The following is a 16,920-nucleotide window of genomic DNA, read 5'->3' on the forward strand; positions in this document are numbered from 1 at the left end:
CAGGAAATTAGTTAAAAGTACCAATGCCATGTCTGTAAAATTGATATGGTAACATTTATTTACTGACAAGGGATCCTCTGAGAGTTATCATTTTATTTTTTTGTTTTGTTTTAAATCATTTTGAGCTTTCTCTATTGGACAGAAATGATTCTAGCTGCTGGGGTTCAGAAATGAGATTTATGTTTTCTTTTGTTAAGTGTTGCTCCATTTATCTCACGTTCCAGGGGAACAGCAGGATACAAGTCTCCTGAATATGTTCGGGATCAGGTCAGTTGAAGTCAAAAACAAAACCCACCCGGTGGTCTCCCCACGCTAGGAGATTTGTGTAGTATCTCCCAGTGAAAGCCTCACTGACACAAGAGTGGACCCCAGCACTATTGCCTAGAGTGATTCTGATTGGTGAATATTTTTATTGTGGGGTCTTGATGGAAATGGTGCTCCCTAACTTAAGTAAAGATATAGTCATTAAAAGATATACTATAAAAAAATTATGATGTTACAGTAAGTAATCAGGTAGACATGAGCAGGGCAAGAGAGGGCCCCTCACCCACCAAGAATGTCAGGCAACCATTAAGGGATGGTCAGGTGATTGTTAAACTGCCTCTCTAAAATAATAATTGGTCACAATTGGCACCAGGGAAAGGCAGTCTCCTAATAGATAGAAACACCTCATGATGGTGGTCAGCAACTTCCCTACAAGAACCCAGGAATGGGCGAGTGGGCTCAAGCATGCATACTCTGAGGCAAAATGGCAGAGTTTAGCTTGTGTATGACCTTCCTCTAGGAACACGCAACTGGTAAGAGAAGAATGGCCTCCAGTGAGCATGCGCACAACTTCAGTAAACACACTGTGAACTCAGCCCCTCCCAAGTGCTGACAGACCCCTGAGCTTGCAGACAGTCCACCCCTAGGGAAGAATCGGGGAGAAGGGAGGCAACCTCCCACGAAGGCATGCCAACATATAAAACCCCCAGTCAAAGGCCAAATAGCACGCTTGATCTCTCAAGTCGCCCACTTAACCCTCTTCCAAGTGTATTTCACTTCCTTTGGTTCCTGCTCTAAAGCTTTTTAATAAACGTTCACTCCTGCTCTAAAACTTGCCTCCATCTCTCACTCTGCCTTATGACCCTCAGTCAAAGAAGGCAAGAATTGAGAAGGCAAGTGTTGAGGTTGCCGAGGACCTCTATGGATTCAACGACACTAGAGCAATGGGGTCATTTACTGTAAATGTAAGGGTCAGAAGGGCAGAAAGGGAGAAAAAATGATGTTGTCATAGTTGATATAGAAAGAATCAAGTACCTAAACTGCCTGGTAAACAGATCTGGATTCTAGAGAAATAAATGTTGGTTTCACGTTGATAGAGCTCCTGAATGGCTTTTAGGAGAAAACAGGGTGATTTTAGATGACATTGGTATCAATTTGTTCACTACTATTACTTTTTATAATTTACTTGTTCAACCATGTCTTAATAAAACACAACTAGTGTTATGAAATAATATCACTGATATCGTATCCACTCTGAATATTGAAAATAGATGATGACAAATCATCGAAGTATTGCATTGCTATCAAAGGGTGCAGATCTCAATAGAGAACTAGAAAAACTGTACAATTTAAATGGGCTTTTTTTCTAACAATCTCCTTACAAAAAACACTGAAGTGGACTTTCCTAATGCAGTTTTAGGGGTTATGCTTTTTGTATATGTTTTTAAAAAGTGAATTATTTGGATATAAAATACAAACCATACTTATTTCAACATAATGAAAATAAAGAGAGTGGGATTAAAAAATGAGTTTTTTCCTAACAACTTTCAATATATGTTTACCGTTTGGGGAAAGTAGGCAAAACATGTACAATATTGTTGAGAAATAGGGAAAAGAAACAATCTATTTAATTAAATGTTAAAAAATGTTTAAATATACTTTAAGTTCTGTGATACATGTGTAGAACGTGCAGTTTGTTACATAGGTATACACATGCCATGGTGGTTTGCTGCACCCATCAACCCACCATCTACATTAGATATTTCTCCTAATGCTATCCCTCCCCTAGCCCCCCACCTCCTGACAGGCCCTGGTGTGTGATGTTGCCACCCCCGTGTCCATGTGTTCTCATTGTTACACTCCCACTTATGAATGAGAACATGCGGTATTAGGTTTTCTGTTTCTGTGTTAGTTTGATGAGGATGATGGATTTCATCTTTATCCATGTCCTTGCAAAGGTCATGAATTCATCTTTTTTTATGGCAGCATAGTATTTCATGGTGTATATATGCCACATTTTTTTTATGCAGTCTATCAATGATGGGCATTTGAATTGGTTCCCAGTCTTTGCTATTGTGGATAGTGCTGCAATAAACATATGTATGCATGTGTCTTTACAGGAGAATGATTTATAATCCTTTGGGTATATAGCCAGTAAAGAGATTGCTGGGTCAAATGGTATTTCTGGTTCTAGATCCTTAAGGAATCTCCACACTGTCTTCCACAATGTTTGAACTAATTTACACTCCCACCAACAGCGTAAAAGTGTTCCTATTTCTCCACATCCTCTCCAGCTTCTGTTGTTTCTTGACATTTTAATGTTCGCCATTCTAACTGGCGTGAGATAGTATCTCATTGTGGTTTTGATTTTCATTTCTCTAATGACCAGTGATGATGACCTTTTTTTCCATATGTTTGTTGGCTGCATAAATGTCTTCTTTTGAGAAGTGTCTGTTCATATCCTTTGCCCACTTTTTAAGTTGGGTTTGTTTTTTTTCTTGTAAATTTGTTTAAGTTCCTTGTAGATTCTGGATATTAGCCCTTTGTTAGATGAATAGATTGCAAAAATTTTCTCCCATTCTGTAGGTTGCCTATTCACTCTAATCATAGTTTCTTTTGCTGTGCAGAAGCTCTTTAGTTTAATTAGATCCCATTTGTCAACTTTGGCTTTTGTTGCCATTGCTTGGTGTTTTAGTCATAAAGTCTTTGCCCATGCCTATGTCCTGAATGGTATTGCCCACATTTTCTTCTGGGGTTTTTATGGTTTTAGGTCTTGCACTTAAGTCTTTATTACATGTATCTTTGGGTTTCTTTAACGAAGAAATTTTCAGGATCACTATAAAACCCACTTTCTTAATTATCTGTACAGATATATTGACTAAGCTTGAAATTAGGAAATTATGTTTACTATTTTTTAAGTTCGGTTTTTGTTAGTTTGAGGCAGAAAGGGCACACCTCCCCATTTGTATCTCTATCCATTTGATCTTTGCAGTAGCAGATGGAATCCAGATTTATAAAATGAAACATTGGAGAAAAAAATTCAGTGAAATGTGTGTATTATGACACCGTTAAAATAAAAGTTAAAGGTTACTTCCCCAAAGTCTCTAAAAACTAATCCTGAAGGCCTGAGTCTGACAGATATGTATTCATATAAAATAAACAGAACATAACTGACAGTTAAGTAGATCTTAAATACTTTTTTTATGACTCTAAATATGCACAATGTCATCAGGTCTAAAAATTGCTTAGACCTTGAGAATGATTAGTCCTACTTTGTTTTCAAATCACAAGCAATTATACTCCAAAGAATAATTTCAAGGTTGTATATTATTTTGCTGCTACCTATATATTTTGTTTAATTTCTAGTTCTAGTAAAGGTAATATTCAGTTTCAGAACTTAGAAATAAAGCAGAAACATTTACACTATCTATGTTTCTATGGCTACCAATGCATTTATAAACACTTAACTATTCTTAAAATTTAGAAATGAAGTGTCAGTGACTTTATTTTATTCTGCATTTAATGAGGCACTAGGAACATTTCTTGGAATAAGCAGGAACATAGGAAGGAAAGAGGGATACCAGTAAAACATTCCTGTATTCCATTAGCCAAGCTTTACAACAAAAAACTTCATAACAATATTTAAAGTTTGCTATTTCATTCTGGGTGACTTCATAGCAATAGGCTTCACTCAATTTTATAATGCTTCCCAGAAAATGTCTTTACTTAGATTGAGTGCTATGGATTTCTTTTGCAGATACGCATTTAATGTTCCATTTAAGACATAAACAGAATGAAGTCTGCCCTGGGATAGCATACTTGGGATTTGTGAGCATTTTCTTTGATTTTATCTTTTGAAGTGCAGTAACTCTAAGTTGTATTGTACTAGGTTGTCATTTTAGGAGAGCTGTTTTGTGGTAGATTTTGATATTATACAACTAAAAGGCCTTTTGTTGTTAAATAATAGATAACACAAACTCCCACTTTTATCATACTACATTTTTTCTCTCATTAATAGCTCATTTAAAAATGTAATGGAGAGTCCTATGTCAGAATCATGAAAAATTATCTATGAGTAACAATTTGTTAAAATATATCTTGTTACTATTCTAGTGGAAATCTACTCTGAGAGCATGTAGGATATACTGGCTTTGTTCTTGAAGTAGAAAGAAATAATTCAAATAAAAACAGATATGAGAAAAATTATTACACACTATATTGGATGACTCATTAATTTTTCTTTAAATAATAATGCAGTCCTTTATTGAGCTATAATCTGACTTTTACAGAAATGTGCCCCTTTTTATGTCATTAAAGAGGAATTTAAATTGCAGCAATATTATTAAGGGGGATATATCTATTATCTATTTTATTGTGTTTTATGATATACATGAAGACATTGGGGTATATTAGTCATTGCGATAATGAGTAGATACTGTGCTGTGTAGAATTTTAATGCATAAATGGCATTTACATTGGTCATTTATCTTTTATCTTAAAAAGTGTGCTTGTAGTGGTTATCAAAGGCTAGGCTAATGCTGTATCTCCTCTATACAGACACAGGGAAGGCACTGGCAGGTTAATAGGACAAATCAGAACTCTTATTTTTAATTTTTTTTTTGAGATGGAGTCTCACTCTGTTGCCCAGGCTGGGCTAGAGTGCAGTGGCGCAAACTTGGCTCACTGCAACGTCTGCCTCCCAGGTCAAGCGATTCTTCTGCCCCAGCCTCCCAAGTAGCTAAGACTACAGGTGCCCACTGCCACGGCCGGCTAAATTTTTTTGTATTTTTAGTAGAGATGGGATTTCACCATGTTGGCCAGGCTGATCTCAAACACCTGACCTCAAATGATCCACCTGCTTCAGCCTCCCAAGAAAAATCAGAACTCTAATACTAACCTCTCTCTACCTTACTCATGAAAGTTTAGAGGATTAGAGATGTTGTTGCTCTATTTGTGACAAATCAAAGAAAGATAACTCCTACTCATGCATATTTACTCCACAGTGTAATTACTTTGGTTCAAAATCTCACTTTGATTTTAATAGCTAACAGTTTTGGGGCAAGTTACTTGGTATTGCAGTCTCTCTGTTTCTGCCTCTTTAAGAAGTGAATAATAAAAACTAAACAATGGGATCGTTATGAAGATTAAAGTGTTAATATGCATAGGAACCACTTAGAAAGGGCCTGGTACATGGTATACGTTGCATAGGAGATTATTATTATTGTTATCAGTATTGGCTATAGTACTAAGCAAGAAAATTGTTGTAGAAAGCCCCAGAATTTCCATGTCCTGATTCTGCATATACTTGATTCTTTGCAGCTTACTCCATCAAAATTATTCCAAGTCAGCCCGACCAAGATAATTTCTGCAGCATGCAGTGGGTCCTGTCAGAGCTCCTTTCCTCCTGTGGTGACTCTTTGAGTCCAGTTACTCATTGCCATATTGTTCCCTTTTGCTCTTCTGTCTCACTCCATATGCCAACAGCAATTCTTAGGAGAAGCCCTAACTGTAAGTGATCCAAAGCACAAAACGCATTTACCTAAGTTGTTATGAGGAAAGAGGGACACAAGTAAAATATGAGTGTAGCCCAACATATGGCCTAATGGTGAGTATAAAGAAACATAAAATCTAACTTGCTTTATAAGAAAGCAAATTATAAGTGTCATGAGAAAGAGGTGGCAGGGGCGATAGGAACTTAGAGGAAAGCTAAGTTCCTCTTCTCAGGCAGAAAAAAAAAATAATATTGAAAAAGGTAATAGAAAAAACACAGAAGTAAAAGGCACTTATTGCAAGGGGAATAGTTTTTATGAGGGAGAACAGCATATAAAGAGGCTAATATGTAGACTGCTTTATATGGAATAATGTTGTCATTGGACATTATGGATTTGTTTATTTACCCACTTACATAGCATTCACACCAGGCACTTTGGTAAGCACTTTTCAATTATAGACAAATATATTCTTTCACAATAAACATGAGAAGGCTGGTGTGATAATGTTGATGTCAGACAAAATAGACTTCAAGACAAGACATATTAAAGAGGGGCCAGGCGGTGGCTCACGCCTGTAATCCCAGCATTTTGGGAGGCCAAGGTGGGCGGATCACGAAGTCAGGAGATCGAGACCATCCTGGCTAACACAGTGAAACCCTGTCTCTACTAAAAAATACAAAAAAATTAACCAGGTGTGGTGGCATGCGTCTGTAGTCCCAGCTACTCGGGAGGCTGAGGCAGGAGAATTGCTTGAACCCTGGAAGCAGAGGTTACAGTGAGCCAAGATGGCACCACTGCACTCCAGGCTGGGCGACAGAGCAAAACTTTGTCTCAAAAAAAAAAAAGAGGAAAATTTTATAACATTAAAATGTAGTCCATTAGGCAGAGATAATCCTTAATATAAATGTCAATAATAACAGAAAATCTAAATAAATGGAGACACATATCTATAAGACTTAAAGATTGAAATAAGTAAATCCACAATTACAATTTCAGATTTTTAACACCTTTCTCTCATTAATTGATAGACCGAGTAGAAAAAAATTCACTAGAGATGTAGACATTGAACAACATTAGCTACTGAAACTTAATCTAATTGATATTTATGGAACATAACATGCAATAATTACAGAATATACATGTTTTCCAAGTGCACTGTGCAATCATATTCCTTAAGATATACCATATGTTAGGCTATTTAATAACCCTCCATAAATTTTAGATTGAAATCTTACAGGGCATATTCTCTGAGCAGAACACAATTAATTAGAAATCAATCACAATAAAATATCTTTAAAAATTCCCAAAAGTATTTGGAAATTAACCACATACTTCTCTATAAATAAAACGTCAAAGGAGAAGATCACAAGGAAAAACAGAAATTATTTCAAAGTGGACAGATATTTAAACAAAAACAACAAAATTTATGGAATGTAGTAAGGCAGAGCTTAAAGGAAAGTGTTTAGTTTTAAATGCAATTCTCATATTAAAAAAATGTCAAAGACAAAAATTAATTATCTAAACCTCGACTTTAAGATTCTGAAAAAAAGAAGAATGAATTCAACTCAGAGAAATTAGAAGGAAGAAAATGAAGATAAGGGTTGAAATCAATGAAACATAAAAGGGAAAAAACAAGGAAAAAATAAAGCAAAAAGAGACAAAAACACCTAACCTATTCATAAAGGAGTAGCAAATTTGAACTTATCATGAATCTACAGTAGATAAAACAGTGCATTATTGGCATAGATCAATGGAACAAAACAGAATGTCCAAAATAGCCTTACACATTCAAAGCCAGGGTTTTCTCAACAACAACTACAAAGTGGAAATCAAACAAACAAAAAACTCTTGGAGAAGTCGAATAAAAATATGTAAAACAGGTACCTTAACTTCTGCTTCACGCTATACACCAAGTTTATTCAAGATGGATCTTTATGCTAAACATAAAACTGGAACTATAAAAATTATAGCAGAAAACCTAAGAAAATATTTTTCAGCCTTGGTGTAGGCATTTTAGAGTGAATATAAAAAGCACTAACCATAAAATATAAATTTAAAAAATTTACCTCATTCTAATTAAAAACCCCTCACCATCAAAAGTTACTACATAAAAACAGGCAAGCCATTAATGGGATAAATTATTTGTAATTTGAAATTTACAAAACACTATTGTGATGTATAATGTATTGTGATGTATAATGTCTTTAATCATCAGGCAAATGACTGCTAAAAATAATTGCACGGGTACTCCCATGGTGTGTCTAATATTGAAAAAACTGAGGTCAAATGTTGGTAAACATGTGGAGAACTTCAATTCTGATACAATGTAGGTGGGAATATCAAATGGTTCAATAACTCTTAACAACTGTTGGGCAGATTCTTATATAGTCAAACACAAACACACACTTACTCTGTACTCCAGCGATTATACTCCTAGGTTTTTACTCAAGAGAAATGAAAATATATGTTCACAAAAGACTCACATACTCACACACAAATGTTTACAGCAGCTTTATTTTTAAGAACCCCAATCTGAAAACAGCCCAAATGTTTTTCTACAGAAGAAGAGATAAACAAATTTAAGCATATTCATACAATAAATACTACACAACAATCAAAATAAATGGAGTTCTAATAAATGAAAACACATGGATCAATCTCAGAAATATGGGCAGGGGAGAGGTTAGATACTTGTCTGTAAAAAAAATGCTAGGAATTCTGTCAAACTAGATTCCCCTGGTTGGCACAAGCTATGCCATTATACAAATTTAATAATTGTGTCCTATCCCAGAGATAAGTAATAATTAGCACCCTTTCCCAAGTTGTTAGATAAAAGTACCCCTTTTGCACAGACGAATTAGCAAAAGTTATTCTTCTCAGATGACCACTCTAAGCTGCGCTTTTACCCGCTCCATTTTAGGCAGACGCTTTTGTGCAGAGCATAATCTGTAAGACTTTTACGCTACTGTCTTGGACCAAGGTCAAGGTCACAAAGCAATGAGTTTAAGTCTCATTAGAGATGATTTTAGAGTCAAGATAGACACAAATAGTATTAATTAGTCTAACAATATTGTGGAGGAGGTTAGAAGCTAAAGCGGACTGGAATAAGGGAGACAAGTTGGGGACTAAATGAGGGTGCTGGCATTGGGAACGAAAAATGGGATATATACATATTATGAAAAATTACCAAAAGTTGCAACCTAATCCCACAGGGGACAGGGGAAGCCTGGGATCAGCATTTGCATGTGGGGCAAGTTAAGGCTACTCTAAGGATGGTAGCATTTCTATGCCTTTATTCCATGCTCAAGCATCATAGCGAATCTGCTTCCTTTTATCAGGATGAGCATTTCTTCTCTATATGATGTTATTTGAAAGTTGGGAAATAAAGATGAATGAATACAGCAGGTTTCTGTCTCGAAGTGTATTCATCCTCCAACGAAGTTAACATTCAATTGTTCTTCAAATAAATGCTGTTATATAATAGAGCTTTCTAGAAAATTATCTTAGGAACACAGAAAAATAGCTGGTTAACACAGCTACCAGGAGACTATCATTGATATCAATCTTAATATATTAGAGGGAATTCTTCAGTGAGTAATACATTATAGACAAAAAGATCAATATGTATAAATATCATATATCTGCAAGTAGTTATGGGAACAGGAAATGACTGAGTTGAACCATGATGTGTAGAATATACGTTAGGAATAGATAGGTTTGGGAAATATAGATTAAAACAAAGTTAATGAATAATGCCTCAAATGGCAGGTTAAATGATTAAATCTTTTTTTCTGTATATTAGATTTTTGACAACTGCTTATCCTTGAGTTGAATTTTAGCTACAGACAGTTCATTGACTTACCAAAGGTGTCCAACAATTTTTGAATTTATTGCAAATATTTAAGAATTAGAAATTATTTCAAAAAATCAGAATGCCAATCTTAATCTTGAAAAATCAAAAGGTCTAGTAACATTGTTTTCTCATAATATTTCAGCAGAAGCTGTATGATGTTTACTCTGTTAGGTGAAGTGTGCATTCCTCATTCTCTATTACATGGATCTTATCACTCATTTATGTTACTAGCCTGGCACTTATTGGCATTTGTGTCAGTTTTCCCTGCTGTACATGATAGGGTGTTAAGTCAGTTAATAAACACATTGTTCAGTAGGCAGAGACATTGGAAGTAAGGGGGATTGGTGGCAATAGAGTGAGTGCAATATTATAGTTAAGATCCAACTCAGGTTTGTGACATAGCAATGAAAATGTGAGCAGAATGAAGCAAATGGAGTGCAAAGACATATGTGATATGGAATAAATAGGATACTGTGCCTTCTGTATAAAAAAGGATTGCCCAGTGAAGACTATTTCAGAGGTATCTTGAGTATCAGAGACAACTATGACCAAGTTAAAGCTATGTTTAGATATATCCTTACATGTTCATTAGCCACTCTGCCATTAAATATAAACTATGTCTTAACAACCCAAGAACAAAGGACTAGATGACGGAGAAGTACTTTCCAAAAAGGGAAAATAAATATTAGTTACATCCTGAAGAAGAAATAAAGGTGTTACAGAAATAAAAGGTGTCAATTTCTTCACCACCAACAACCTACTTCTTGGTCACTCCACTAGGGTGCAAATATTGGAAATGATTACTTTGGAAATAGAGAAAAAAATATATTGAGAATACACTTCTGCTTTCTGACTCATAGAAATGATTGCAAAGCCTCTCCAAGAGTGTTGGCGTTGGCTGTGCTAATAGTCTCTATGTGTCAGGTAAGCATAAGCACAAGATTGATTAAAGTTTTAAATAGTCTGTGTATGATGTTCAGGGGATCTGGAGTTCCAGATTGCCTTTCTATGAGGATGTGAAGATGTCCTGAATGCCTGTGGACTTGTAAATGGCTAGGCACACTGGGGCTAAGAAAGAGACAATGTCTCTTCTTGTGGGCATTAGCACAGCACTCTAAAACCAGATGGAAACAGTTGTACCTTAGCACCTTAGAGCTAACAATTCAGAGAGATGATCACAGATAAGACACTTGTCAAAAGATAATAGTACAAAATCCTGCACAATCAGAATCTCTCTCTCTCTCTCTCTCTCTCTCTCTCTCTCTCTCTCCTTTGCTACCAGAATAAATACTTCATATACTCACCTTCCATTCAGGGAAGGGGAGAGAAGAGGGAAGAAGAAGAAAATAATCTGTGGAGAAAAAACGAAACTGATATTTTAAAGATATTTAGCTCCTTAAATAAGCCCATCTGAGGTCATAAAAGACTAAGAAAACATTAATATCTACAGTTAATTAAGAAACAACACATTCATATATTTATTTCTGTTTTTTCTACAATTACAATTACAATAGGGGATTGTGAGGGCGTTACATGAGAAAAATAAGATTAGGTTTAGAAAATAAAAAAGCTGTAATTTTTTTGCACAGTTTTCATGTAAAATCTACATTTATAATCCCATAGGGCAAATGGGTTGATATTAATGCTGCATATTTACTGAATGCTTCCTATGTCCTGGAAACTGCCTACGTGCATTATATTAATTAACTTACTTCTCATGGGGGAAGAAATCCACAAGCTTTGAAGTCGATCTTGTCATTATCACTGTTTGTGGATAAGAAAATTGGAGCAAAAAGTTAATAAGTAACTCGTCCACACGCAGATAGCTATTGAGTGGAAAAACAGCAAAGCTAAGGTTTGAATTTCAACAGCTTGAGTGCCTACTTTCCTGTTCAGTCTGTTACTTCATTCCTCTAGACATTGAACGTAATAGGAGTATCACATTATAAGGCACCAGAAATGAATCTGGTTTTAACTTCTTGGGTTTTAAATAATTCCTTTATGTACAAATGGGAATGTGGAATACGGATTTCCAAAATGTTTCACTCCTTAGAATACAAATGGGGCTGCAGCAATGAAGAAAAATATAGGCAGGCAAAAGAGTTTCTCTTCCTTGCCCCTGTGTAGGATGGCAATCCTATATTAGGGGTATCAGATTGAGCAAAAAGGTGTTCACGAATAATGATCAACAACATTGATATTAAGCAGCGATATTTTTCTACTTTTGGAACTTAGATAAATGAATGGCGTCCCCCTAAAAACACATTAATGAACAGTATAATTTCATGAGAAGACATTTCTTTAACCATTAAAAACTATGGTATAGTTTACAGTAATACATATTTTTTCTGTTCCAATAAAATAATATTAAAAATCAGAATTATACAATGTTAGTACTAGAATAGATTTTAAAGACCACCTAGTCCAATTTTATCATTCATTTTAAGTGTAGGCCTTAAAAATGCAAAATATAAACCTATTTCGGAATCCTCAGAGGAAATTTCACCAAGTAATTAAAAACTAAACAAGGCACTACAAAGATATCCAGATGAAACAAGGAAAATTTGTCCCTGATTAGAGATTTACAGTGTACGCAGGAAGAGAATAATTTGTTTTTCAGGAATACAAGATGAGAAGGCAAGATTTATTGCCTTATCCTTTAAGGCAGAATAATGATCTGAAAAACTTACCAGTTAACAAACATTCTTAACTCACGCAAGCCAGAATCATCTCAGAAATCCAAGACAGAAATTCAAGAGTGCGTAAGTCTGAAAATTTGTGTTCCTGTGTGTGTGTGTGTGTGTGTTTGAAAAGTTGAAAAGATGTAAATAGCCATTCAAGACTTACAATAATAGACCAGAATCTCTCTTGTAGACTACAGTAAAAATATTTGGAAGAGAACTTTACGAAAAAGTGATCAGAAATTACACTAATTTATTTATTTTTTGTTCTAACGTTCGCTGTAATTCAGAATCATTCTACTTTCTGAACAGCTAATTTCAGTTAAGTCCCAGTTTCTGTGTTTGCAGATAGACATGTGTAGCTGGAAAAAGAGGAGACAGAAAGGATGAGAAGATGACAGAGGAGCTTCCTCCCTAACCATATCAATCCCGCCTTAAATCATTAGAGTCTCAAGTTTATCTCATTTTATGTTTATGATTTTTGTATAATATTTAATTCACACAAAGGTTTCATGAACTTAAAAATTAAGAAAAAAATTACTATCTAATTTTTACAGCTGTCCTCCCCTACTTTTTTTAAATAACAGTATCTGTCTTACATTTCAAGTAACAGCATCTTGAAAAAAAGATAACCCCCAACCACACACCATCACCACAAACACGCACCATATTTTTTACCACTCAGGGACATCTGAAGATCTCTGATTTCTTGTTTTTGGAAATGCAAAAATAGATTTTTCCTTGTATTTATCATTCTTTATCCTTCAAATTAATATTAGCTTTCAGTTTGAAAAGTCCTTTAAAAAGTATGATGATTTTTTTTTTCTTTTCATAGCAATCTGTTGGTTAGGTAATTACTTCTTAGGATAAGTATCTACAAAAATATATGAGAAATTTAATTTCATGTGCAGTTTGTCCCATTATTAAATGGAAACATCATTATTAAATGTTATTAAACCAAACCCATTTCTTTCCTCAAATCATATGTAATATAATCAGATTTATATGTGATTTAATATTATAATATGAAATATTAGACATAAATACATAATTTCTATAACACCATAAATACATGATAGAAATTTATTGTCGGAGAAGGACAAGAGGTTTTTATCAATATCATTTTCTGTAACATTTATTTATATTATTATATTTTATATATAATATAAATAGTGGTAGAAAATGATATTTACATAAAATATATAAATATATATTCTATATAAAATATAGAATATGTAATAGTATAATCTTAATAGTAATGTATCCTAAACTATTGAATATCCCAATTACCCTGATTTGATCATTGCACATTGCATGTGTCTATCAAAATAGCACATGTACTCCATAAATATGTACAACCATTGTCTATCCATAATAATTTAAATTTTTTTTAAAGAAATAAATTTTGTCCGCTTATTTCATGCCAGGCTTTATGTCTCAGAGATTTAAATATACTGTTTTAAAAAAATACTTATAATATCACCATAAGGTAGGTTTTACTTATTTCTCTTCTACCTGTCAACTAAGACAGAAAATTTAAGAAATTCACTCAGCTAGTTGCCGTGCCTCCTACTATCTTACAAAACTAGCTAAGATAATGGTTGTCTCAGTCTCTTCACAGTCACTTCAATAGATTTTTAAAGAACCTAGAATTTTCAGAGTGAGACAGTAATCTCACTGCACAAATTCACTTTCTCAGAGTGAAACAATAATTAAGATTCTATTTTAATTAGAAAATAGCCAGTGTCTATTATAATACTGTAATACGTATTTAAATATCACTACATATATTATCATTTTGTGAAAGTTATAGCCTCCCAGTTTCAGAAATGGACATTACTATAATAGCTCGTGAATAGGAAATGTTGGGAAAGTGAAAGGGTTATGAACAACAATGAAAAAAGGGGTGTAGAATTTATGTAATGTTCTATTTGTGCATGAAATGCTTTTAGCTAAAGGAGCTAATTAATTGAGGAATAGTAAAATGAAACAGCTTTTACAAGCAAGTTTTAAGACCAATAGTAAATGGCAACAATTAGATTCTTGATAAACAAAGGTATTATTTACAATACCTCATTTTTATGCCACCTGTAGTATTCAATTCAATGCATAAAAATGTGAAAATATATAACACTAATTAATTGTGTTTATACAGATCTAATGTGTAATTCACAGAAATATATTCTAAACAATGATATCTGTTATAGAAAGTTGCATATATCTTCCAGGCTTTTAAAAATATGATTTAAAAGGTTATGTTATAGTTTTTCGATTTTCTAACAGAAAAGTTCTCATTAGTACTAAGAGACTTGTAAAGTAAGTCGTGTTTACAAGACATGAAGGAAACAAATTTCAATAATTATTGCCTAGAGCGAAGAATCCTGTAATCTATTGGAATTGGAGAATAATACTGAACAACTACTCTCTGTAGTACAAATTTTTTCTAAAATAAAATATGTATTAAAGTATATTGACCAAAAAGCTCTTGTCTGTCTCTGACATCTTATTCTAGAGTTAATGTTGTATTGTTCCTACAGTTGCTAAATGTGGTACAGTAAATGACAGTTAGGGAAAGTTAATTTTGTTTATTTCATACTTTTTCCTCCACTTCCTCAAACCTTTCTTTTTTCTTATTGATAGAATCATTATTCATTACAGAAACTTCCACAGAAATAACTAAAATTATAAATGTAAACAGGATGACATTCAGATTAGCCTACATCTTCAGGCAAAGAAAATTTTAAAATAGTCTATTTTAGGGATTTTCCAAAAAAAAAGAAATGGACTGACAGAAAACGATTACCATAACATATAGGTAGATTTACTGATGAATAACTAGATATAACAACCAATGAATCAATGGCAGGTGTGATCAACACCCCACTCTTAACTCTGGAATATACACTCTGCTCATTGTGTTGAAGAGAGAAGATAGTGATTGCAGTGAAAAGATCCTTTTGGGAAGGAAAAAACCAAATGGGAAGCAACACAGTGATCACTGTCATGTCTTTCAAGACATTTTCTTTCAGATTTTGTAGATCTGCTCTCTGAGAATTTCTCTGTTATTCACTTTACTTCAGGAACAGATATGAGCTGGTAACAGAAAGATGACTCTTCAAATTCCTACCCATTTTTCAGTGTACTTTTTAATCCATATGGTTAGAGATTGTTTGAATGATTTTTAGGATTTTCAAATTGTGGAGAACTGCTGACAAAGTCTGGGTCTCTTTTCCTTCAACTAAAATTTAACACACATTGCATTTTACTGAAAGGCACAATAAGCAGACAATACAATATATCTTGATTTTATCTTTCATGTCTGCTATGGCTGCCACCTGGGTAGACAGACAGTTTGATTCTCAAGTCATTTAGTTCGAATTTTAACCACCTGTTTTTCACCAACTCCCAGGACTGCTCTCTCACAAATCTTTCACTCAGCCAATTCCACAAATTGGGGCCTCTCACAAAATAATGACAATTTGTTTCAGTGAGGATATATTTGGTTCCTTACAAACTTACATCCTCCTTTCAGTGAGGATATATTTGGTTACAAAGAAACCACCACAAAGCCAACACCATTCTGAGGGTGAAACAACAGAAGATTTCCATTAAGGACTGTAAAATAAAAACTTGTGTTTTACGATGAATTCCTCCAGAAGTAATGCGTGAGACATGAGTTTAGGTGCAAGTAGTTTATTTAGAAGATAACCCTGGAAAGCATTGATAGTGCAGAATGGAAATACAGCTGCAAAGAGAAGGGAGCTAATAGAGGGTGAGGAAATGAGCAAGTTTACCCAATGGAACTAATAGGAGATATTTGTAAGCCTTGGAAGTTGTCATGCTGTTGGGAGCCAAAAAGACCAAAGAGATCATGACCAACTCATCATTCCACTGGAGGCCATATGATCGAACAGCAAACTGTTTATCATGAATGCAGGATGTGGGCAAACTCACACTGCGCCTGCCACCAGATGGTTTGCTGAGGGCAGTCACTCCCTGGTGCCAGGCTCCTTGAGGTTATCTACTGGAACATCTAAAGCCTATTGTTAGAGGAATGCAGTCTTGCAAACCTACTCTGGACCGAGCAATTGACTTATTCTTCCACTCCCCCTTCTTGCTCTCTCATTTACCAATAAATACAAAGAGCTGTAGAAAGTGTGGGTCCTTATCCACTAGAGGCAAGGTGCCCGCAACCCCTTCTTCCAAATATACTCTTTTGTCTTTTTCTTTATTCCCACGTTCACCCCTCTTTGTTCAGTCCACCAGGGATCGAGGATGGTAACAAGTGGTGCCTCAGAACAGGGACTCCAAGGACATCAACGTCCTACAAAAGGGGTGAGTGTATTAGTTTCTTATTGCTGCCATAATGTGTTACCATGAATTTAGTGATTAAAGAAAACACAAACGTACTCTCTTACAGTTCTGGAGGTTGCATGTCCAAAATGGGTTTCAATGGACAACAATCAAGATATTGTGTTCCCAGTTAGGGATGCTATTGGGGATAATTGATTTCTTACCTTTTCCAGCTTCTGAGGCTGCCCCCATTTCTTTGTTTTCTCCCCCTTCTACCCCCAAAGGCAGCAAGGAGTGTTTTGTTTACATCTAATCACTCTGACACTCACCCTTCTGC

The sequence above is a fragment of the Macaca mulatta genome, chromosome 5, assembly GCF_049350105.2.
Source record: "Macaca mulatta isolate MMU2019108-1 chromosome 5, T2T-MMU8v2.0, whole genome shotgun sequence".
Taxonomy (NCBI): Eukaryota; Metazoa; Chordata; class Mammalia; order Primates; family Cercopithecidae; genus Macaca; species Macaca mulatta.